This window comes from Scyliorhinus canicula, unplaced genomic scaffold (assembly GCF_902713615.1).
Source record: "Scyliorhinus canicula unplaced genomic scaffold, sScyCan1.1, whole genome shotgun sequence".
Lineage (NCBI taxonomy): Eukaryota > Metazoa > Chordata > Chondrichthyes > Carcharhiniformes > Scyliorhinidae > Scyliorhinus > Scyliorhinus canicula.
Window position 1 is genome coordinate 4,536,063 of NW_024055498.1, and position 25,909 is coordinate 4,561,971.

The 25,909-nt window shown below is 45.6% G+C and overlaps 5 non-coding genes across 5 annotated transcripts; 2 read left to right on the forward strand and 3 right to left on the reverse strand.

Annotated features, from left to right (window-relative positions):
• Nucleotides 1-15,036: 15,036 nt before the first annotated feature.
• On the reverse strand, nucleotides 15,037-15,108 carry trnat-cgu. Its single transcript has one exon. It is a non-coding gene; the product is annotated as a tRNA-Thr (tRNA).
• A 3,890-nt stretch (nucleotides 15,109-18,998) lies between these two features.
• On the reverse strand, nucleotides 18,999-19,072 carry trnan-guu. Its single transcript has one exon. It is a non-coding gene; the product is annotated as a tRNA-Asn (tRNA).
• A 2,345-nt stretch (nucleotides 19,073-21,417) lies between these two features.
• trnar-acg lies at nucleotides 21,418-21,490 on the reverse strand. Its single transcript has one exon. It is a non-coding gene; the product is annotated as a tRNA-Arg (tRNA).
• A 1,924-nt stretch (nucleotides 21,491-23,414) lies between these two features.
• On the forward strand, nucleotides 23,415-23,487 carry trnai-uau. The gene has a single exon. It is a non-coding gene; the product is annotated as a tRNA-Ile (tRNA).
• Nucleotides 23,488-23,983: 496 nt separating this feature from the next.
• On the forward strand, nucleotides 23,984-24,056 carry trnav-aac. The gene has a single exon. It is a non-coding gene; the product is annotated as a tRNA-Val (tRNA).
• Nucleotides 24,057-25,909: the final 1,853 nt, after the last annotated feature.

Consider the following 25,909-nt stretch of genomic DNA (forward strand, 5'->3'; position numbering starts at 1 on the left):
GCCTCTATACATCATTTTCAGCTCCTCCATCAACACTCGCCCCAATAATGTCCATTGCCCGACTGGGCCTCATGTCTGACCCTCGCAGCGCTGAGTTTTCCAGAGAACCAAATTGGAGTCGCTGCGCCAATCTACGATCAGTACGCGAGCTCAGTCCCTGAAAACGTTTCTTCGTTCCCAGCGGATAGCATTGGACTGGATTCAAACAACTCTCCTTCACGTTTAAGGTGATTTGTCTCAATAATCTGCTCAAGCTTACTCCATCCTCTCGTCATCCACATGCTCCACATCAGGGTTTTTGATGAAACGGAAACCGCAGGATATTGGTTATAGCATTCAGAGAAAAAAGACGATGATGAAATACATGAGTTCAACCGAGTTTTCCTGACGCTTTGTAAGCCTGAGCAATTTTTTCTAGCAAATGCTTATTAAGAAACGGGAAACATGAGAGCATCTACCTCCAGATTTTCCTGTACCATTATATTTCAGAACCATTTTGTGCTGGGTGTGTGGGATTTGGAAAAGAAATGTTGCAAAATGGCGAACACTGAGTAATAGAGGGAGGACAACAATCCTGGGAATATTGCATTATATCATTAACCAATTTAAATGTAATACAAGACAGTCAATCTCCTAAATAAAAGCAAATTACTGCGGATTCTGGAATCTGAAACGAAAGGGACAATGCTGGAAAATTTCAGCAGGTCTGGCAGCATCTGTAGGGAGAGAAAATAGGGAGGGGAAGGTGTAAGCAAAGAGGAGAAATGTACAGGAAAGGTGCAGGAAAGAAATAAATGGTAAAAGACAGTCAAAGTGACATGAAAACAAATGGGTCGAGTTGGGGCTGATCATCTGAAGTTGTTGAATTCGATGTTCAGGCCGGAAGACTGTAGCGTGCTTAACCGGAAGATGAGATGTTGTTCCTCCTGTTTGCGTTGCGCTTCACTGGAACATTGCAGCAGGCCAAGAACAGACACCTGGGCGCGCTCTTGCGTTATTTAAACGACCTTGGGAACAGCAACTTGATTTGTTGCTTTATTCAAACGTTTTCAAATTTTCCCACTACCTTTGTTGGACTCTGGACACTGGTCAGGTTTACGACAATGCAAGTAAATAAATTCCATTCAAGTTTAGCAGTTATCCAACATAGGCAGGTTGTTTCCACTGGCGGGTGACAGCAAAACTAGGGGGCATAGCCTCAAAATAAGGGGAAGAAGATTTAGGACTGAGTTTAGGAGGAACTTCTTCACCCAAAGGGTTGTGAATCTATGGAATTCCTTGCCCAGTGAAGCAGTTGAGGCTCCTTCATTACATGTTTTTAAGGTAAAGATAGATAGTTTTTTGAAGAATAAAGGGATTAAGGGTTATGGTGTTCGGGCCGGAAAGTGGAGCTGAGTCCACAAAAGATCAGCCATGATCTAATTGAATGGCGGAGCAGGCTCGAGGGGCCAGATGGCCTACTCCTGCTCCTTGTTCTTATGTTCTTATACTGTTGTAGCAGTAAAATTACTATCCCACGAATTCAAAGATCCGTGTTGATGATATCAAGACATAGGTTCAATTCTCACCATAGCAGCGGGGGGAATTTACTGAATTCAATAATTAAATACAAATAATATGGAATTGACACCAGGCAAGTCTCAGTAATGGTGATCATTGGTTGTCGTAGAAACCCATCAGCTTTATTGTTGTCATTAGGGGAAGGGAATCTGCCATCTTAACTCAGTCTGGCTCGCAACGTGACACCAGACGCACAGCAACGTGGTTGCCTCGGAAATAGCAAAATGTAACCAGGGACCCCAAAATCACATGAAACAATTATTTAAATTCTTAACGATCGGTTGACTGAGGTGCATTCCTAAGTTTCAGGGTGCATTTAGTGCTTTTGCTGTCTTTGTCATGCTGTATTTAAAAATATGGTGTGGGTAGATCAAATCTCAGTGACACTCCCGCTGAAACAACAGTCACCAAACATACACCCTACTAATGACATCACTTTGCTCAACATTTCCGAACTAACAGACGATTCGTGAAATCTAAATATATCAGTGGGACTGAGACCGATAATATCCCTCACAAAGAGATCCAATCGGTGCAAACACGAGCAGAAAGCTTTCCCGTTAAGATGAAATTCACAGTTGCTGTGAAAATACCAACAGATTGGACACCAAAATAACTGTAGGCAAGGCAATGTTTTGGGTGGGGCTGTTCCGACTCGAGTTCGTAATTGAATCAAAAAGAAAAGTATGTTTTTGTGCCGATTTTGTATTTCTGAATGTCCGATGACACAGCCCTGGAATAAAAACAAATGAAGTCCATTAACAGCAAAACCGCGTTATTCTGGTACATTTTTTAAAAGCTGTTTACGAAACGTTAATCTTAGTATTCTCCATCTCTCTCCCTCACGAAACATGTTTCGGAAATGTCAACTGTTTAGCAGCAAAATGTGCGTTAATGGAAAAGAGGTTTTACATTTTCATGATTCTCTTTATTTAACACTTTATCTGATCTAAAATCTCTGTTAGGGTTAGGCTTAGGGTTAGGGTTAGGAAGGAATAACAGGAAGACAGAGTACTGGGCTAATGGTAAGATTCTTGGTAGTGTGGATGAGCAGAGAGATCACGGTGTCCGTAGGTCTCCATGTACATAGATCCCTGAAAGTTGCCACCCAGGTTGAGAGGGTTGTTAAGAAGGCGTACGGTGTGTTAGAGGAATTGAGTTTCGGAGCCATGAGGTCATGTTGCAGTTGTACAAAACTCTGGTGCGACCACATTTGGAGTATTGCGTGCAGTTCTGGTCGCCGCATTGTAGGAAGGATGTGGAAGAATTAGAAAGGGTGGAGAGGAGATTTACCAGGATGTTGCCTGATATGGAGGGAAGAACTTATGAGGAAAGGCTGAGGGACTTGAGGCTGTTTTCGTTAGAATGAAGAAAGTTAAGAGGTGACTTAATTGAGGCATACAAGATGATCAGAGGATTAGATAGGGTGGACAGTGAGAGGCTTTTTCCTCGGATGGTGATGTCCAGCACGAGGGGACATAGCTTTAAATTGAGGGGAGATAGATATAGGACAGATGTCAGAGGTAGGTTCTTTACTCAGAGAGTAATAAGGGCATGGAATGTCCTGCCTGCAACAGTAGTGGACTCGCCAACACTGAGGGCATTCAAATGGTCATTGGATAGACAGATGGACGATAAAGGAATAGTGTAGAGGGACTTTAGAAGGGTTTCACAGGACGGTGCAACATCGTGGGGCGAAGGGCCTGTACTGCGCTGTAATGTTCTATGTTATATATGTTCTATTCAGGTAAATCTTTGAGAAGTGCGAAAGCAATAAGGAAGGGGTCATTTCCTAGAGCCATTTGACACCCTGGATTACTAGACCAGCCGCACAAACACCATGTTGTCACTCCTGTACCCAGTGCAGTAAACAGAAAAACACGATGAGCGAGCTCCATCTGGTGGCGATCTGAGGTATGGCCCTTTCCTGAAAAATCACCGAATTCTGTTGCATGGTGATGGAACATTATTTTTGTTCCATATTGTTATTATTGCAATTTATTTCAACTTACACACGGAGCTAATTCCAACGTCATTTTATATCCTGGCGTTTCCCGTTGTTTAGTGTAATTTCTCAGGCACATTGGTTCAAGAAGCTGGGTTTAAACAATATGAATCCACGGAGATCACGATGTGATCCCGACTCTAAACTGCCAACACATACAAAAATGTAAACATGACTCCTAATTCACACAAATATTCTATTTAATATTGGGATCTAAATGTAACTGTTTCCATTTTGATCCTACCCTGAGCTGTGGATATCCTATTTTACCTGTTATAAGAACATAAGAACTAGGAGCAGGAGTAGGCCATCTGGCCCCTCGAGCCTGCTCTGCCATTCAATGAGATCATGGCTGATCTTTTGTGGACTCAGCTCCATAGATGCTCCTTTTAACTGAACACATTGATGAACTCCTTGAAACTAAAAAGATGGACGAATTGGATTTTCTACAGTCTGAACTTCAAGGAAAACGGGAGAAAAAGAAAGAGGCAGAGGAAGTGTGTGAGAGAGGGTCAGAAACAGAGAAAAGGGAAACAGAGACACAGAGACCGAGCGACAGAGCGGGGCAGACCTTGAGACAAAGACAGAGCTGGAGGAACAGAGAAAGGCAGGAAGAAAGAGGACGTCAGAAGATATCATTGGTCCAAAACGAACACTGATTGGAGCCCAACTGTCACCAGTTTCGACAGACCAGCCAATCATGTCGCTGGGAAACGCTCCTCAGTCTCGCAGTCAGTGAAGCTTCCACTGATCTGAAATTCCGTGTTAATACAGAACATATTCAAAATCTGATTTATTTCTGTTGAACTCTAATCCAGACACCATGTGTTCCCCATGTTGGTTACTGATAATAATGGCCATGCTTCCCGGTGAGTCGATGTTTAAATGTTCACCATGTGTTCTGTGTGTTATCTTTACTCCCAGATACTGAGTACATTTTCTGTTTTGTTCCAGGAACAAATGGTAAAGATTCAGTGTCCCAGGATCGATCTGAGTTAACGGTTCTTGAAGGACAGAGCATTAACCTGGACTGCGGATACTCGACAGCTGTTTTTGACACTCTGTTCTGGTACATTCAGTATCCCGGGAATCCTCCGAGGAATGTAATGAAAATATATAGCACTGGCAGTTCAGATAAGTCTCCAGATTTCCCAGCCAGATTCTCGGCTGTTTTACACAAAGAAAACCAAACGGTTCCTTTAAATATCGCCGAAGCTGATCTCTCCGACAGTGCCGTATATTTCTGCGCGATGGAGCCCACACTGCTGCAGAGTTATAGCGGGTCCCGTACATGAACTCGCACTGGGAGTTCCAGTTACTTCGCAGCAGAGGGCGCTCTCACAATGATAGACGGACACAACTACTCAGCCTGTCAGGGTCACAGGCTCATTAATACAACATCAAAATCAAACAAGTGAGCAGGAACTGAATACTTATATTCGTTAGTTTATAACTTGCATTTGTACTGAAATGAATTTCACAAGTTAATTTATGGTTCCTTAACTCACATTTAGTCTGTTTATGATCTTTCCATTTCTGTCTGAATTATTGTGTGAACCTTTCTCCATCTCAGTTCTCCCCTTCTAGGACCCTTTGATCAAAGTCGATACACAGAGTCTGGATGACTGGTGTATTTTATTGGTTCATTTGTAGAAAATTAGCACATTCCATGAGGCAGTGGTTGCAGACTTTATAACAAACGCCAAGGTCAGAGTCCCTCGAATATTAATTCTCCTTTCGAGTGTCTGTTTATTGTTTTTCTGACACAATTCACAAACATGTGTTTCCGTCCTACAATAACCAGACCAGCAAACCCATTCCTAACCCCGTCTGGAAATATGCAGCGATTCTTCTTATAAGGTACTGACTGTATCCCAGCTCTGATTGTTCCCATTCACTGACGGGCAGTTCCCCACCTACAGGTCTTAAACCGTCATTGGAGACGCAAGAAAGTGAAGTGAGAAAATGCTGAGAAAGACAACCGATTCTTGGTGGTGCGGAATAGAAGGTGTTGCTTCGAATTTCAACCTTTACAAATCAGACGGCGACAATGCGGCCATCTGGGTTGTATGGGGCTGGTGCGGGCGGGGCATTTCGGAAAGTAATTGTGGAACAAACACATTTCATCGCATTTGAAATCATAGTTTCAATCGGAATTTTAAACATATGATTATTTCCTGTTTCAGCATGTATTTCTGATCTGAGTGATGGGAATTCTGTTTCTCGGCTACTGCCGTCTGATGTTAAGACAGAAGAAGAAGTTGCTGTTTTTAGTTTAATCTTTGATGCTGCCTTCTTGAACCGCTGCAGTCCGTGTGGTGTTCAGGAGAAAGTTTCAGTCTTTCACTTGTGCTATGTTACTCATGTCAGCAGACAAGCAGCGAGGCAAAAAACAAAACAGCAACAGCACCGCTCAGGCAGCCAAACCTCTCTCTGTATCTCTGGGTGGAGAAAGTGGCTCTGAATAGTTACTCAGGAGCAGGATTCACAGACTGAGTTCATGGTGGACAACAGTCCCGTACTTTGTCTTAGAGCTCCTGTCTGTTGGAGTTTCGACAGAATCTCGGGCAGATGCAGACATGATGTGGAGCCATCGAGCAGCGGCGATGTCAGCCACACAAACCCACACCGGGGCGGGGGAGGGGACCACATTAATCTCGAATGAAACTAACCCACCTGTTACCAGCAGCGGCAGTAAGAATAAACTGCAGAATCCGATCCGACCGACAGATCCGTCATCAAACGAGTCTCCAGGGTAACCCAGTCTTGCTATTTCTGATCAGCTGTTAATTCTCTAAAACTCAGGGCTGGCTGTTCAGATCAGCTCCGGGAAAAATGTTTCTGACCCTTCAACCAGTCCCACTTACGTCACTCGGTTTACAGACTTACGTCACTAAATCTGCAGGAAAACATCACACGTGTCCTCAGACTGACTCCACATAGGCGGTGCTCTGCGCATGCGAATTCTTCGACCCACACCCCATCCAATGCTGAAGCTCCCTCACAGCTTCACTTTGTGATCACAAGTCACAGGGACCCGGTTCGGGCGGGCACGGTGCAATTGGTGTTAGACTCAGTTTGATATACAACAACGCTGCCTTCGCAGCATTGTCTCTGGTCCTGAACACTACCGACAGCTACTGAACACAGATCGACAGGATCCAACATGAAGCTGAGCTTTACTTTAGTGATTATTTCCCTGAATTTCTTACCCTTCTCTCCGTGTGAGTGTAATCACTCTTTCTGGCAGGAATATGTTACACATCAGATATGTCATGTTATAGGGACGTACAGTTTCCTTTATTGTATATATTGTTATGTCATGTTGTATTTGATTGTGCTAAATCATATTATCGCCGTCTGTGTGATATTAAATTATTCATGTTATTTTACATCTCAGATGCCGCTGGCAGTGACGAGTTATCGCAGTCTCCAGAGTCAATGGTGGTTCCCGAGGGAGACATTGCATCCTTGGCCTGTTCCACCACAGTAGCAGGAGTGATCCTACAATGGTACAGACAATACCCGGATGGAACCATGCAGCACCTGGCGATCGGCACCAGCGATCAGGGCAGGATCACAGCTCGGTTCATTTCAGCAGACAATCATAGCTCTCTGAATGTTAGTGACGTTCGAGTGACAGACACCGCCACCTATCTCTGTGCAGTGAGGCACAGTGAACTGAAAACCATTCAACGCCGTACAAAAACCTGCCGGGTCATTCTGAAAGTGTGTAGCCTGTGCAGTTATCCGAGAGCAGGCATTTTAGTAACAATTCCATGGATATGCTGCAATGAGTGAGGTACGTTCGTGATTTGCGTTTACTCTTTCATATCAGAAAAGAAGGGTCAGAATCCATTTAAATTCATTTTATTTCTTTAGAAGTCACAACCAGAGAGCACGGGTCCCATGGTGCATAATCCAGTACTTAATATGCAAGAGCCCCGCCAGTATTATTAGAAACATGTCTGACTGGATCTCTCAGTGATTGGGAATGGAATGAATTAGAGATTGAGAGGAGCGAGGGAACCCAGGCTCTGTTCAGCTCAATGTCCCACCCAGACACAGCACGGGAGCCAGGCCCACTGTGACATCACTGAATATACGTCTGGCTTTGGTCTCATGTGACTTTCTATCATGCTTGGACTTTGCGCCCTCTGCTGGTGGATTCTGTTCAATCCGGTTCACAATGGGGGTTTCTGAATGGATTTAAGGTTCATTGATTTGTATGTGAAAATATCGATGTCAGGAATGAGACGTGACTATCCAAATCTGGATTCTTCTCATTACTTCTTTCTCTGGCGCTATCTGTCGGAGGGCAGGTCTAATCCATTGCAACGTCACGGGGAGACAGGTCGCAACCACCCCAGAGCTGGAACAGGAATCCAGACCGTTCTGGCTTTCCAATCTCCTGAGCTATACCCAACCGTCGTTCGCACACAGCATGCAAATCGTCGGTGTGCTAAATAGCAAGGAGGAATGGTATAGATTGCAGGATGATATTGACGGAAGGCCAGATGGGCAGAACAGTGGCAAATGGAATTTAACCCTGATGTATTTTGGGAGGACGAACTTTGCAAGAAAACACACAATGAATGGAAGGATGCCAAGAAGTACAGAGGCAAGAGGGACCTTGGTGTTCATGCCCAGATATCCCCCCAGTCAACTGGGCAAGTAGATAAGGTGGTGAAGAAGACACACAGGATACTTGCCTTTATTAGCTGAGACATGGCATATAAGAGCAGGGAGGGAATTGTGGAGCCGTATAAAATGCTGGTTAGTCCTCAGCTGGAGTATTTTGTGCACATCTGCTCGCCACCTTACGGAAAGGATGTGATTATAGCAGAGAGGGTGCAGAAGAGATTAATCAGGAGGTTTTCTGGGCAGGAATGTTTCAGCTCTGAGGAGAGGCTAGATAGGCTGGGATATTGTCCTTAAAGCAGAGAATACTGAGGAGGACCTAATCGAGGGGTGCAAAAAATAAACATTTCCATTAGCAGAGGGGTCAACAACGAGGGGGCATAGATTTAAGGTGTGAAGCAGATGATTTAGAGGGAATTTGAGCGCGGTGGGAACCTGGAACTCATTGCCCATAAGGCTAGTCCAGGCGGAAACTCTCACAACAACAAAGAAGCGTTTAGATGAGGATTTGAAACGCCATTGTATGCAAGGCGACGGCCAAGTGTCAGAAATTAGTTTAGACTAGATAGGTACTTGATGGCCGGAGCAAACACGATGTGTCAAAGGGCCTCTCCTTTGCCGTAAAGCTCTACCTGCCAGAAGGCCACCTCGCCTTAGGTCAAAGAAAGTAAAGGAGAGACTGTACTGAGTTGCTGAAATGTAAGTGGATCTGTCAATGAAGATGACACGGAGCTGGTTCCACGAGCAGATCCTTGGATAGTACGAAGATCGAGGAGAAATAAAGCCCAGGAAAGTTCCATTCATTATGTCTACTGCGATTTGCTGAACTGCAGAAGAGGTGTCTAAATAAAGGAAGGACATTCAACAATAACTTTAAGAAGGAAATGTAAAGGCAATTACCCGGCTATGTAGAAAATGCTATTTTTGAAAGAAGAATAAGATAACCATTTCAAAGTGTCTCGGGCAATATAGGTCGTGTGCCCTCACCCCCGACTCGAAGATTCTAGATTCTAGTCCGTCATGTCCTTTCCAATATATTTCTTGTCAGTGACTTGCACGATGAGCAGGTGCAGGATGGTTACGGTCTAGTGAAGATTCAACCGTCGCTATTTCCGCTTCATCAGTTCCGACTGCAGCTGAGAGTCACCGCACACTTCACTCAATATTCCCGCCCACAGCTTCCGGTTGCTGCTCTCACTCTGACCCAATTGTGGAGAGGTTGCTGCTGCTGGTTCATTCCTCTCATTGGCCGGATCAGCAGTGCAGTGTGACGGGGATCTGTATTTCTGTCTCTGACAGAGGATGTCTCTCATTGTAGAGTTTCAATCTCAAGGAGGATCATGAGGAACCATCTCGCTTCGCTCATCATCGTTATCTCACTTCTCAGTCAGTATTTCCTTCCCAGTAACACTCCATTCTCTTCCTGAATGCCGTAACCCTGATTTTATTGGTAAAATGACAGAGATTATTTTGCTGGTGATCATATTGCTGAATGCGATGCTAACTCTGATTGTCATTATTGTTGTTATTTCTGTTAGAATGGAGCCACCAGGACACCGTGGAACAAAAGGAATCTGAAATAATGGTTACAGAGGAAAGGAATGCCACAATAACCTGCACCTTGGAAACAAGCGATGCTAACCCTTTTGTGTACTGGTACAGTCAGCAGCCCGGGAAAGCACCAACGTATATGTTTCTTCTTATTGGACAGATTGTGCAAAGGAACACCGACCTCAATGATCGGTTTTCTTCTACGTTTGATAAAAAAGACAAGACTACCGAGCTAACGATCAGTAACACAATGATCTCAGACAGCGCCATGTATTTCTGTGCCATGCAGCCCACACTGCTACAGAGATACAGTGGACCCGTCCAAAAACCCCACACTGGCAGTTCCAGCTGCCGCTCAGCAGGGGGCGCGTCCTCATGGGCAGTTCAGGTTACACAGTGAGTGACAAACATTGTAACAAAACATCTCAAAAATAGCAAGAGGTGAGGTCCACTTGCACAGTTAAACCAGTTCACGATTGCAACTTGCATTCATAACAGATGTAAGATTGACGAATCGATCTGTCATTCCTTAAATCCTGCTTCTTGTTCATATCTTGGTGTACAGACTCACTCACTCAGTAAACTATCAGGTCTCATTGGACAATAGCAAATGCAACAATTTAAATTAATGTTGAGCTTTTCACATCATTACATGTCCAAAGGAGATTCAGAGGAGCATTTATGTCAAATGATCAAAAACCTGCTCAAAGAGTTCGGTTATTTGGGGCGGTACAATGGCTAGCACTGCAGCCTCACAGCGCCAGGGACCCGGATTCTACTCTGGCCTTGGACGAGCTCGTGGCGTTTGCACGTTGTCCCCGGGTCTGTGATGGTTTCCTCCGTGTGCCGCGGTTTCCTCCCACAATCCAAAAATATGCAGAATAGGTGGATTAGATAGATTTAATAAACCTCAATCAGGTGCTCCGTCAGCCTTCTCGGCTCTGAGGAAAACCATCCTAAGCCAATCAGCCTGTCATCATAGCAGAAACACTCCAGCCCCGGCAACATCCTGGGGAATCTCCACTGCACCCTCTTTCGTGCAATCAAATCCTTCCGATAGTGTGGCGACCAGAACTGCACACAGGGATCCAGCCGTTTCCTAACCAGCGTTTCTGCAGCTTCATCATAACCTCCCTGCTCTTATGTTCAACGGAAAATAAACGCAAATATTTCATAAGCCTTTCTTAACCACCGTATTTACCTGTGCTGCTGCTTTCAGGGCTCTATGGATACGCATCCCAGGTCCCTCTGGTTACTGTAATTCCGAGCGTCCTACTGTTCATTATATTTTCCCTTGCCTTTCTAGCCCTCCCAAATTGCATCACCTCGCAAATTTTCAGACCATTTGCCACTATTCTAAGGTTTTCCTCTTCATTATTAACCACATCAACAATTTTCTCGGAATCTGCGAACTTACTGATTATACCTCTACCAGCGCCCCTGGGTTACACGGAATGTGGAGCTGAGGCCATGGTCACCTTAGTCATGATCTCATTGAATTGTGGAGTAGACTCGAGTGGCCGATTGACCAACTCCCTCCTCCCAAATCGGATGCTCATATGGCAATGAAAAGGCAGTGCATTTTCCCGAGTCAGTGTTGGTTACTGAGCGAGACACAGAATCGTTGAGCTGAGCCCCCACACCAGCAGGCCGTATCCTTCAATGGTGCGTCGATCCCAATGCCTCAGCCAGCTCACGGTACTTGCTGTCCTAGCATTATCACATCTTGCTTTATTGCAGCAGAGAAATGCATTCCTCTGTTTGCCAGTGACACGCCAGTGAAAGACAAGGCCAGTAAAATTGGGCAGCCAATGCCTGGACATAAATATGTACGCGGAAATCCTGGAAGTTTGTCACTCGCGGAATTATTATAGCGCCAGGAATGTTATAGCACTCAGAATCACAGATGCACAGAACCACCAGTTCAGATGAGGCCTTCCGGTCAATTGAGTCTGCACCAACATGTAAAATATACAGGACTAACTACAGGAACTCATTTGTCAGCACGTGTTCCATAGCCTTGAATGTGGGGACGTGTAATGTGCTCATCCAGGTACTATTTAATCGATGTGAAGCACACTGCCTCGACCACCCTCCCACGTAGTTTGCTCCAGATAGTCACCATCCTCCGAATAAATAAGATTTTCCTCAAATCCCCATAACCTCCTGCCCCTCACCTTGAACTTGTGTCCCTTCGCAACTGACCCTTCAACGAAGGGGAACTGCTGCTCCCTATCCACCCTGCCATGACCCTCGTAATCTTGTACACACAAGACTATGCAACTTCTCTTCATAACATACATGTTCCATCCCAGGAAACATCCTGGTGAATCTCCTCTGCACCCCCTCCAGTGCAATCACATCCTTCCTATAATGTGGCGCCCAGAATTGCACACAGTACTCCAGCTGTGGCCTCACGGCAGTTCTGTACAACTCCAACATGATCTCCCTGCTTTTAGAATCCATGCCTCTATTGTCCTGCAAGCAGGGATGGTGCGGCGGAACAGGAGTGGTACAGTGGTTAGCACTGCTACCTCACAGCGCCAGGGACCCGGGTTCACTTCCGGCCATGAGTGTGCAGTTTGCACTTTCTCCCCATGTCTGCGAGGGTTTCCTCCGGCTGCTCAATTTTTTAAAAAGACCTTATCAGAGTTACAAAGCTAGAGCTCAGAGTGTGGACAGGGGCAAACCCCTAATGCAGCTCCTTGCCTGCTCCAAAAACCAATTCAAATTGAATCCAATTCATGGCACCCAGAAGAGAGACATACCAGATCCACGCATTCCACCTGACCTCACGCTCATCTTAGCAAAAAGGCGAGAAGCGATTTCCTCCCACAGTTCAAAGATGTGTAGGAAATCTGGATTGACCTTGCTAAATTGCCCCTTAGCGCACCTTCGTCTCAATTGGGCGAAGACTGTCCCTGATCTGTGTGGGAATCCAACATAAAACATGTCGTGTCAACAGAAACTTCAGGTATTTTCGATCGACAACTTGATTTCTATTAAAGCATAAACCTGGCACCATGTGCTTCCCATGTCCCAGACTGATAGTAATTCTCATGTTGTTCAGCGGTTATTGTACATAATAATAATAATCTGTATTAGTGTCACAATTTGGCTTACATTAAGACTGCAATGAAGTTACGTTGAAAATCCCCTAGTCACCACATTCCGACGCCTGTTCGGGTACACAGAGGGAGAATTCAGAATGTCCAAATTACCTAACAGCATGTATTTTTGGGACTTGTGGGAGGAAACCGGAACACCCTGAGGAAACCCACGCAGACACTGGGAGAATTTGCAGACTGCACACAGACAGTGACTCAAGCCGGGAATCGAACCCGGCTTCCTGGAGCTGTGGGGCAGCAATGCAAACCACTGAGCCACAGTGCCGCCCATTAATTACCTGGTACATTTAGTACCGCAGCAGACATTGATCCATTCTGCATTTCGTTACAGGAACGGGTAACGAGAAGACTTTGTCCTTGGACTCATCTGCGAGAGCAGGCCTGATTTTCGTCCATCTTAACTCCTCATTCGGGTGCCTCCCTCTGCCGGTAGGTAGATATTCGGTTTTAAAGATACAATAAAATGTGCGGTATAATAGACAATAATAAGATGATAAGGCCATTAGACATAGGAGCAGAATTAGGCCACTTGGCCCATCGAGTGCGCTTCGCCATTCAATCATGGCTGATATTTTCAGACAAAGCTCTCATGATTTCCCAAACTATTCCTCTGTCGATCTACACAAGGACAGAAAAATGTCTTGTAAATAGACATGATTGCTTGCCTGAGCCCGGGATCAATTCCTTCTCGGAAAGGAACCTCAGTGATGCTGTAAACACTCACTCAGGGTTGTGTACGGGGCTTTAGGTTTTTTCTAACGCTGTTCCTCAGTGCGCAGTAATAGACCTCCCCATCCTCCACATCGAATGCACTTATACTGAGGTAACCGTTCTGTTTAGATTTGTCAGCAAACGCCAGATATCGTCCTGACCCCACATCTTTCTTCATTACTAAGGTGTTGGTGATAATCCATCACGGTGGCTGTGCCGGTTTCTCCTGATATCATTGCATTTTGGACATGTTGGGGCCTTTATATTGGCAATTTAACTTCACCGAACCCCCTTCTGGGACAGCTATTGTCACTGCTGACTGGGCTACTGGATTACATATAGCCGGCCTGCGAAAGTGAAGGACTGAAATGAACAGATTGTTGTTCCTTTACAAAGTTAGAGTTTTTTCAATTAAGAGGTGCTTTTTAGCGTGGCCACTCCACTTAGCCTGTACATCTGGGTTGTGGGAGTGAGAATGTTCAAACACCACACCGCCAGTGATCTGGGACCGGGATCGAACCCGTGTCCTCAGTGCAATGAGGCAGCAGTGCCAACCATTGCGCCACCGTGCCGCCCTGAGTTTAAACAGAGTTGATATAAATTTGCTTGTATCTGCGGCATTTTCTGGGACCTCTGATGCAGGCACTTCATAGACATTCCCGATCGTTAATTATACTCTAGCCTATGTGTATTAATATGCTAATCTGGTTTAATTAACACTATAACTACTTCCTGTGCCAAAGCGCCGCCAGTATTATCACTAACATGTCTGACTGAATCTCTCTCAGTGAACTGGACTGGACTGAGTCAGGGATTGTGTAGGAGAGAGGGAACTTCGTGCAGCGCAGGGAGAGGGTCTATTGTGACATCACTCGCCTCCCATCCTATCGGCTTGGCCGACACCATCGGGTGAGTTTCTGACGCCCGTGCTTGAATTTGGCGCCCTCTGCTGCCGGATTCGGTTTACTCCGTGTTAGAATTCGGCTGTTCAGTGGATTCAGTGTTGGCTGCAATGCATATCAGGACGGGAAACCTAGACAGAAATCTAAATTTCAGCTGTTTATACACTATCTTTGTCACTATAGGTGTTTCTAATCAAAAAACGATGCTTAATCTGTGCAAATCATCCCTGGAGTTCTCGGTTCACACTTTAGGACGAAGTCGAAAGAATGCCAAGACTTTCGGTGGACATGCGGAGGTTAGAACTCAGAATAATAGCACGGCTCAACAGACTAGTTTTCTTTATTTTGGTTCTGACGAAGAAGGTACAAAAGGGGAACTGCTCTGAACATCGCTTTTTTCAGAGACCAAATTGTCTGGAATTATTTTCATTAGCTGAAGGTGAAATGTCCTATAAAGAAATAGGTGAATGATATCTCATGCTGCAAGTGTTTGCGATGCAATGAAACGTTACAGAGGACTTTGAATGGATCAGCACCGAGGCACGGACGGGAGTCGAACCCGTGATGTTTGGTTTACGAAACCAACGCCTTTCCTCTTGGCCATCGCGCCTTAGGCAAGTTAATGATGTTGATTGCACTGTGAGTTGTTATCATTTGGAGTCTGGCGCAACAATTGATGAGAGAAGAAGAATCAATAGAACATTTCAAAAAGTATTGTCAGAACTTGAGAACGGAAAACCCCGCGGGATTTAAATGCAGGGTGAAATGGGCAATAGAAAAAGTTATTTCAAATAGGCGCAGGAAGCGTCAGTTCAATCTGCCCCCAGCCCTCCGACACTATATTCTTCTCAGTGAGTTGAGCAGGTGCCGGACGGTCACGGGATGCTGGGTGCTCAACTGTCGCTATTTCCGCTCCATCACTTGTGACTGCAGCTGATAACCGCCGCACAATTTTCAGCTTTGAGTCTGCGGTGCCCCGGTCACAGTTTCCGTCTGATGCCCTCGCTCCAACACCATTGGGATATTCTAGACATTGCTGCCGCTGCTCGATTCCTGTCATTGGTTGGATCAGCAATGCAGTGGGACCTGAATCTGGATTGCTGCTCTGACAGACAATTGCCTGCGCTAAAGAGCGATTCATTCAGGAACGATCGCGGGGAACTGCCTCGTCACCCTCTTCGTTATGATCTCGCTACTCAGCATTTCCTTCACTGCAAAACCCCCATTCTCCCCTTACTGAGTAACCAGATATTATTGTTAATTAAATAATAATGAGTATGGTGCAGGTGACCGTTACGTTGGTCAATATGAGGCTGATTCTGAATTTTGAGATTATTATTGTTTTCTGTTCGTTTCTATCAGACTGGAGCCACCAAGACCCAGTGGAACATCTGGACGCTGAAATGAGGGTTGAAGACGATACTGACGCCACACAGCAGTACAATCGATACTGACGATCCTGATACACAGTCAGCATCCGGGCAGCCTCCACGGTTCATATTCCGTCTGATTGGAGAGAATATGCGTAGCAGCAAATGTAGAATTGATCGCAATATGACACATATATAGAGAAATACCAGCACATAAATATAGAGATCGCTATATGTGTAGGTGCCGTCAATCACATTATAGCAGAAAGACAGTGGGTCCCAGAAACAAACCGACACCGAGAGGGGTAGGGGTATATGTGTGTGTGTGGGGGGGGGGGGGGGGGGGGTGATATTCATCTCTCAAGGTGGATGCGAGAGGGCGGTCAGAAAGACCATTGCCATTTATTATTATGTGAAAATGGCGCAAGACGGGTTATTGGGTTGGATTTGCTTATTATCGAGGTACAGTGAAAAGTATTTTCTGCAAGCAGCTCAACAGATCATTCAGTACATGGAAGAAGAGGGAATTAAACAAAATTCAACAAAATACAAGAAAATACATGGGACTACATAATAGGGCAACACAATATATACAATGTAACTACATGTGCATTGGCATCGGATGAAGCATACAGGGTGTAGTGTTAATGAGGTCAGTCAATAAGAGAGTCATTTAGGAGTCTGGTGACAGTCGGGAAGAAGCTGTTTTTGAGTCTGTTCGTGCGTGTTCCCAAACTTCTGTATCTCCTGCCCGATGGAAGAAGTTGGAAAAGTGAGTAAGGCGGGTGGGAGGGATCCTTGATTATGCTGCCCTCTTTCCCCCACAGCGGGAGGTGTAGATGGAGTCCATGGATGGGAGGCAGGTTCGTGTGATGGACTGGGCTATATTCACGACTCTCTGAAGTTACTTGCGGTCCTGGGCTGAGCAGTTGCCATACCAGGCTGTGATGCAGCCCGATAGGATGTTTTCTGTAGTGCACGTGTAAAAGTTGGTAAGGGTTAATGTGGACATGCCGAATTTCCTTAGTTTCCTGAGGAAGTGTGGGCGCTGTTGTGCTTTCTTAGTGATAGCGTCGACGTGAGTGGACCAGGACAGAGTATTGGTGATGTGCACCCCTAGGAATTTGAAACTGCTAACCATCTCCACCTCGTCCACGTTGATGCTGACAGGGGTGTGTACAGTACTTTGCTTCCTGAAGTCGATGACCAGCTCTTTAGTTTTGCTGGCATTGAGGGAGAGATTGTTGTCGTTACACCACTCCACTAGGTTCTCTATCTCCCTCCTGTATTCGGACTCGTCGTTATTCAAGATCCGACCCACTCTGGTCGTATAGTCAGCCAACTTGTAGATGGAGTTGGAACCAAGTTTTGCCACGCAGTCGTGTGTGTACAGGGAGTAGAGTAGGGGGCTAAGTACCCAGCCTTGCGGGGCATCGGTATTGAGGACTATTGTGGAGGAGGTGTTGGTGTTCATTCTTACTGATTGTGGTCTGTTGGTCAGAAAGTCAAGGATCCAGTTGCAGAGTGGAGAGCCAAGTCCTAGGTTTTGGAGCTTTCATATGAGCTTGGCTGGGATTATGGTGTTGAAGGCGGAGCTGTAGTCAATAAATAAATGAACGAAAAATGAAAATCACTTATTGTCACGAGTAGGCTTCAATGAAGTTACTGTGAAAAGCCCCGAGTCACCACATTCCGGCACCTGGTACAGGAATCGAACCGTGCTGTTGGCCTGCTTGGTCTGCTTTAAAAGCCAGCGATTTAGCCTGGTGAGCTTCACCAGCCCTTGGAGTCTGATGTAGGAGTCCTTGTTTTCCAGATGCTCTAGAGATGAGTGTAGGGCCAGGGAAATGGCGTCTGATGTGGACCGGTTGCGATGGTATGCGAACTGAAGTGGGTCAAGGCGTTCCAGGAGTATGGAGGTGATGCGCTTCATGATCAGCCTCTCGAAGCACTTCATTACTACTGACGTCAGGGCCGCCGGAGGGTAGTCATTGAGGCATGTTGCCTCGTTCTTCTTTGGTACCGGTATGATGGTGGTCTTCTTGAAGCAGGTGGGGACCTCGGTGTGGAGTAGGGATAGGTTAAAGATGTCTGTGAATACCTCTGCCAGCTGGTATGCGCAGGCTCTGAGTGCATGACCAGGGATCCCGTCCGGGCCCGTCGCCTTCCGTGGGTTCACTTTCAGGAAGGCCGATCTGACTTCGGAAACTTGATGGTGGGTATGGGTGAATTAAGAGCTGCTGGGGCACTCGACAGCGGATTGTTGGTTACCTGCTCAAACCGAGCATAGAATGCATTAAGTTCGTCGGGAAAGGATGCGCTGCTGCCAGAGATACAGTAAGAAGTCTTACAACACCAGGTTAAAGTCCAACAGGTTTGTTTCAAACACGAGCTTTCGGAGCGCAGCTCCTTCCTCAGGTGAATCACAAAACAGAATCATTTAACCTGGTGTTGTAAGACTTCTTACTGTGCTCACCGCAGTCCAACGCCGGCATCTCCACATCATGGCCAGAGATACTGCTCGACCCGGTCCGGTTATGTAGATCTTTGGGTTTTTTTTCTGAGGGATTTTTCTCCAGAGACCGCTGAGATAGGCCCGTTGAAGATTTTAAGACAGATGTGGTTGGATTCTCAACTGAAAAGGTAATCAAAGGTTATCCGGGGTCGGTGAAATGTGAATCTGAGGTCATGTTCGCATCTGTCACGAACTTATTGAATGTTGGAGAAGGCTCAAGGGGATGAATAGCCAACTCCTGCTCAACATTCGTCTGTTAGCAGGTCCGTGAGGAGGTGTCACAATCTCCTGAGTTATCGAGGGAGACACAGCATCGTTGAGCTATTCCCCAGCTCGGCGCCATGAAGGATATTACAGCAATAGAGGCAACTCCATGCCGTAGCCGGTGCACGGTAGGTGTTATCAGAACAGGAAAATCTCTTATTGTCACGAGTCCGCTTCAAATGAAATTACTCTGAAAATCCCCTAGTCGTCACATTCCGGCGCCTGTTCGGGGGGGCTGTTACGGGAATCGAACCGTGCTGCTGGCCTGCTTGGTCTGCTTTCAAAGCCAGCGATTTAGCCCTGTCCTAAACAGCCCCTAAAAACATATCATCCAGGAGTGGAACAACAATTCGTCTCTGGGTGGGATCGAACCACCAACCTTTCGGTTAACAGCCGAACGCGCTAACCGATTGCGCCACGGAGACGACAACAGGATCACAACTCTGTGCATTTCAACAGTGACGGCCAATCCTCTGATTGCCAGGGACCGAATGAGAATGCTGGCAATATTGGTCCCCTGAGGCAGTGCGGAAAATATCTGGAAGGAGCGTACACATGGTCCCGCGGGCATGGACATTTGTGAGACGTGGAATCATCACAGGCCCGTGGATTTTACAGAACTCACTTGGACAGCACCACACTTTCGTTGAAACACGTCCCTTATCCGGGAACCTCCATAACAGAAAGCAGGAAATGTCAACATAGATTTGATGTATTTTCGATCAGAAAGTCGATGTTCCGCTGAAGACTACTGGGGGCTCAGACTCATTGGCATAAGGTCGACCTAAGTTAACGGTCCTGGAAGATTTTATTATCCCCACATCTGAGAACTTTCATTACTGCTGCTCGGAAGTGGATATTCCAAGCTTAAATTTACTGTGCATCGCGACATGCTGATTAATCTCACGAATCCGAAACGGCTCCTCTATTGACCTATACAAGGACAGAGACGGCAATGCAATTGTGGAGAAAGAGACCTGAGTATTTTTCTGAATCCAGATCAAACCATCCTCCGGTACAAGGGCAGGAACGCAAATTTACTGGAATTGAAAATACTCTCTGAGGCTTTCGTACGTGGTTGTAGCTGCTTTGTGACACTGTGCTCATTGCACAGTAATAGACCGCTCCATCCTCCACACTGAGCGCGTTTATATTGAGGTAACCATTCTTTTTAGACTTGTTGGCAGCCGCCAGATATCGTCCTGAGATCTCCTCTTTCTTCATCGTCAATATGTTAATGATGACCAATCTCGGCGGCTGTGCCGGCTTTTGCTGATACCATAGCATGTGGTACATCGTCCGGTCTGTATATTCGCAATCTAACTGCACTGAACCCCCTTCTGATTTCTAACCTGCCCCGGTTTTAATGAAAGGTGATGGTGAAAGACGAACTTTGTTGTCCTGTCGACAAATGCCGCCTGATTGCCTGAGATGTTGCAGTACTTTTGGCGTTCTCCGCAGATGTTAGATTGATTTTCGATGGCAATGACAGTATGCTTTGGCTCTTTTCGCGGGGTTCGTTGGTCTAGGGGTATGATTCTCGCGTTGGGTGTATCGCTGTCTGAATTTGCGAGAGGTCCCGGGTTCTAATCCCAGACGAGCCTTTCGATGAGGTTTCCCGTTGGTCAAACCGCATGTTTTCTTCATTTCTTTGCGGCGTAGACGGCGGGATTCATTCACATTGTGTTTGCTTTGAGAAGTTGAGCTCAAACTGCATGGAACCAATAAGTTCCCGAGAAACTTGTCTATGTGTGGGCATTCACATTTCTATTGACTAATTCTGGTGGACTCAGACAGCTCTTTGTCCCTTTCATTTTATCAGTTCAACAACTTCAGACTGTGAACTCTCACTTCCCCCTCCACCACATGTTTTTTCCATCAACTTATCATTCCTACCATTGATATATTTTACCCTAAGTATTGCCCCCCTCCCCCCAGCCCATACCATCCTACTTCAGCAATCTGATCCCTGTTTGTAATTGTTCTCTGACACACTGCTTACCTTTGTTCTGCCATTAACACATTCTGACCGCTTGATGCGCCATCAGCACCTTTCATAGCCTTGATTAGCCTCATTTACATTCCCTTTTTCTTTCTGTCCGAGACATTTTCGTCATTTCCCACCTATTGCTAGCCCTCTATCGAGGCCCAATACAGCACTCCACCACCCCCACCCCCACCCCCACCCACAATCGTCTGAATCTCCAGTTCCAGTTCTCCAGCTTTGACAAAGAGTCCACTTGACTGGAAACGACAGCTGCCATTTCGCTCCCCAGAGGCTGTCAGACCTGCTGAGACTGTCCAGTATTTTCTGTTTTTGTTTCCGTTTGAAGCATCCGCAGTAAGTTGCATGTTTGAGATGGTGATTAAATATGTTCATTTGTAAATCGCTGAAATTCTGTTGTGGATGAACTAGCTGCTAATATCCGAGCTGTGCCAAGATATGAAAATTCTTCACCTCTCATTGCCTGCCGAAAATTCAGTGCTTGGGCCTTAATGTTCAATTCAGTTTAGTGGTTCATGTTCGACGAAATCTCATAGTCCTGGAACACACGAGATTCCGGCAACATTCAGGAACAGAATTATTTTGTGACCAATAATTGTGCAAACTTTTCTCACACAAAATGCTAAACGTTCGATGTTTCTGCCCGGGGACCTTTCGCGTGTGAGACGAATGTGATAACCACGACACTACAGAAACCGCTGGCCATCAATCGAGAACTAGCTGTCCAACCCACTGAACTAAAGGGGACGCCAAAACTTGGAACTGCGAGCCAGCCAGGAGTCGAACCTGGAATCTCCTGATTCGTAGTCAGACGCGTTATCCATTGCGCCACTGGCCCACAGCAGCTCCAAGCTTTGGAACTCCAATTGATTCTGTGGTGGATGATCAAAATGCTAATATCCGAATTGTGGCAAAATTGGAAAGGCTTTTCTTCGCCTGGCGTCTAGAAAATTCAACATTTCTGACTTTGTTGCAGGAATTGTAATACCTTATGCGAGACCAAATCTCATGTTCCTCGAACGTGCGAGATTGAGGAACAATCGTATGTTGTGCAAACATTCGTCACTCAAAACCCATAATTATCAATTCTTAAACTCAACTCAAGCATTGAATAAGGAAACAAATATTGTTTAAAGTCGGTTGTTTTTTTCTGTCGGATTTAAGAATGCTGCATTAATAATACAAGAGAGTATTTCGCCGTTAGAGATTAGCTGAACAAACGCTTCAGTTCAATATAGGTTCTTCTTCTTCTGGCTTGTAAGTTTAGACACCTGTTTTAAAGAAACAGACGTGTTCTTGTAAGACGTGGCAATGTCTTTCAGCTACACCATCAGAAGCTGCAACAAGGCAGTTGAGTTGAACGTGGCACGGTTCCGTTGGCGTTTGCGTTGCCAGCTTTTTCTGTAGTGTAGTGGTTATCACATTCGCCTAACACGCGAAAGGTCCTCTTTTCGGAACCGGGCAGAAACATCCCGTGCTTCTCATTTAGTGTGACGAATGTTTGCACAAAATACGTTTGTTCCTCAATCTCGCACGTTCGAAGAACATGAGATTTGGTCTCGCATAAGGTATTACAATTCCTGCAACAAAGTCAGAAGTATTGAATTTTAAAGACGCCGGGGGAAGAAAGGGGACATTTGGCACAGTTCGGATATTAGCAGTTTGTTCATCCACCACAGAATCTATTGGGTTTACAGATGCAGATGAACATATTTAATCAGCATTTCAAACATGTCTAAATGTACGAGAAAAGCAACTTACTGCGTATGCGTCAATGGGAAACAAAAACAGAAAATACAGGACAGTCTCATCAGGTCTGACAGCCTCTGTGGAGAGAGATGGCAAGTGTCGTTTCGATTATGGGTGACTCTTTGTCGAAGCTGGACAACTGGATCTTGGCCAGGTTTAGACTGGCGGTGTGTGTGGGGGAAGTGAGGGTGGGGATGGGGGGAGCGTGAAGCATTGGGCCTCGACAGACGGCCAGCGATGGGTGGAGAATAACAGATCGGACATGTGGACATGAGAGCAGGACAGTGAGTTCAAATAGCAAGCGACAGGAGAGTCTACCACCAGCTTGTCGATGGAGCGAAGGTGTTTTGCAAAGCGGTCACCCAGTCGGCATTTAGTCTCTCCAACGCAGAGTAGATGGCATTGGGATCAGCAAATGCAGCGGGCCAGATTGAAGGATGTCTGAAAGTAATGTGTACTCAAAAGGACAGACACAAACGATACTGTAACTGACTTAGAGGAAATGCCAGACACTTAACTGAACCAGCTTTGGGAAAGAAAAAACGGTCATCCTGATAGAGAAACAGGAAAAGCCAGTGTGGGAATCCAGGCTCAAAGTTGATTTACAATTACACCTCCTTTCTTCTACATGAACGGTACTTAGGCTGCAGCATTTTACACACCAAAACACAAAGAGGTCAAATATAAGAAACACATAATTGTCAATTCTTAAACTCAACTCAAGCATTGAATAACGGAACAAATATTGTGTAAAGTCGGTTGCTTTTTTCTGTAGGATTTCAGAATGCTGCATTAATAATAGAAGAGAGCATTTCGCCGTTAGAGATTTTCTGAACAATTTCTTCAGTTCAATATAGGTTCTTCTACTGGCTTGTAAGTTTAGACATCTGTTTTAAAGAAATAGACGTGTTCTTGTAAGAAGTGACATGACCTCTCAGCCGAACCATGCGAAGATGCAACAAGGCAGTTGAGTTGAAGGTGACACAGGTCCGTTGGAGTGTGCGCTGCCAGCTGTTTCTGTAGTGTAGTGGTTATCACAATCGCTTTATGCGCGAATGGTCCCCGGTTCGAAACCGGACAGAAACATCTGGTGTTTCCAGTTTAGTCTGTCGCAAAATATTACCTCAATCTCGTAACTGATCTTCACCATCGAGGAATAACAAAAGCCTATAACTGCTGTGGGCCAGTGGCGCAATGGATAACGCGTCTGACTACGAATCAGGAGATTCCAGTTTCGACTCCTGGCCGGCTCGCAGTTCCTAGTTTTGGCGTCCCCTTTAGTTCAGTGGGTTGGACAACTGGTTCCCAATGCAGAGCAAAGAGAGCAGGGCATCATCAATTCTCGTTTCAGCTGTGGTTACTTATGAAAGCCCTGCCCTCTCAATTTAACTTCAAGCAAAACATAACTTATCTCCAGTTCAGCAAAGTTCGATATATGATCCTTTGATGAGTTGAGACATCAGTTTCAAAGAAACGGCTTCTTCCAATAAGTTACATGGCCTCTCAGCGGAACCGTTGGAAGCTGCAACAATACATTGAAGTTCAACATTGCACAGGGCCACTGATTGTGTTACTTTCAGCGGTTTCTGTAGTGTAGTGGTTATCACATTCGCCTAACACGCGAAACGTCCCCGGTTCGAAACCGGGCAGAAACATAGCGTGCTTCTGAATTTGTGTGACGAATGTTTGCACTAAATACGTTTCTTCCTCAATCTTGCACGTTCGAGGAACATGAGATTTGGTCTCGCATGAGATATTAAAATTCCTGCAACAAAGTCAGAAATACTGAATTTTCAAGACGCCGAGGGAAGAAAAGCCTTTACTATTTTGCCACAATTCGGATATCAGCAGTTTGTTCATCCACCACAGAATCTATCGGATGCAGACGAACATATTTAATCACCATTTCAAACATGTCTAAATGTACGATAAAAGCAACTTACTGCGTATGCGTCAATGGGGAACAAAAACAGAAAACACAGGACAGTCTCAGCAGGTCTGACAGCCTCTGTGGAGAGAGATTGCAAGTATCGTATCGAGTCTGGGTGACTCTTTGTCGAAGCCGGACAACTGGATCTTTGGTTAGGTTTAGATTGGCGGTGCGTGGGGGGAGAGCGACAGACGGCCAGCGATGGGTGGAGAATAACAAGAATGTGTTGTGCTGAAAGAAAAGGGAATGTAAATGTTTCTAATCAGTGTTAAGAACGGTGCTGATAGAGGCGATTAGAACATTAGAATGTGTTAATGGCAGAGGCCAATGAGGAACAAGGGGCGGATTTCCCAAGACGGATGCGATTGGCTAGGGGAATGGGGAGGGGGAGACAATGGGAGAGGAAGACATATCAATGGAAGCAATGAAAATAGGTTGATGGAAATAAACATGTGGTGAAGTGGGAAGAGTGATTTCACGGTGCGAAGTTGTTGACCGTACTTTAAAATCCGCAAGGCTGTACCGTGCCTATTCGGAGGATGGGGTGCTGCTCCTCGGCGTTGTGCTGAGCTACATGGGAACATAGCAGCAGGCCATGATCGGACATGTGGACATGAGAGCAGGACAGTGAGTTCAAATAGCAAGCGACAGGAGAGTCTACCACCAGCTTGTCGATGGAGCGAAGGTGTTTTGCAAAGCGGTCACCCAGTCGGCATTTAATCTCTCCAATGCAGAGTAGATGGCATTGGGATCAGCAAATGCAGTGGGCCAGATTGACGGATGTCTGAAAGTAATGTGTACTCAAAAGGACAGACACAAACGATACTGTAACTGACTTAGAGGAAATGCCAGAGACTTAACTGAACCAGCTTTGGGAAAGAAAAAACGGTCTTCCTGATGGAGAAACAGGAAAAGCCAGTGTGGGAATCCAGGCTCAAAGTTGATTTACAATTACCCCTCCTTACTTCTACATGAACGGTATTTAGGCTGCAGCATTTTACACACCAAAACACAAAGAGGTCAAATATTAAGAAACACATAATTGTCAATTCTTAAACTCAACTCAAGCATTGAATAACGGAACAAATATTGTGTAAAGTCGGTTGCTTTTTTCTGTAGGATTTCAGAATGCTGCATTAATAATAGAAGAGAGCATTTCGCCGTTAGAGATTTTCTGAACAATTTCTTCAGTTCAATATAGGTTCTTCTACTGGCTTGTAAGTTTAGACATCTGTTTTAAAGAAATAGACGTGTTCTTGTAAGAAGTGACATGGCCTCTCAGCCGAACCATGCGAAGCTGCAACAAGGCAGTTGAGTTGAAGGTGACACAGGTCCGTTGGAGTGTGCGCTGCCAGCTGTTTCTGTAGTGTAGTGGTTATCACATTCGCTTTATGCGCGAATGGTCCACGGTTCGAAACCGCCTCTATCAGCACCGTTCTTAACACTGATTAGAAACATTTACATTCCCTTTTTCTTTCAGCACAACACATTCTTGTTATTCTCCACCCATCGCTGGTCGTCTGTCGCTCTCCCCCCACGCACCGCCAATCTAAACCTAACCAAAGATCCCGTTGTCCG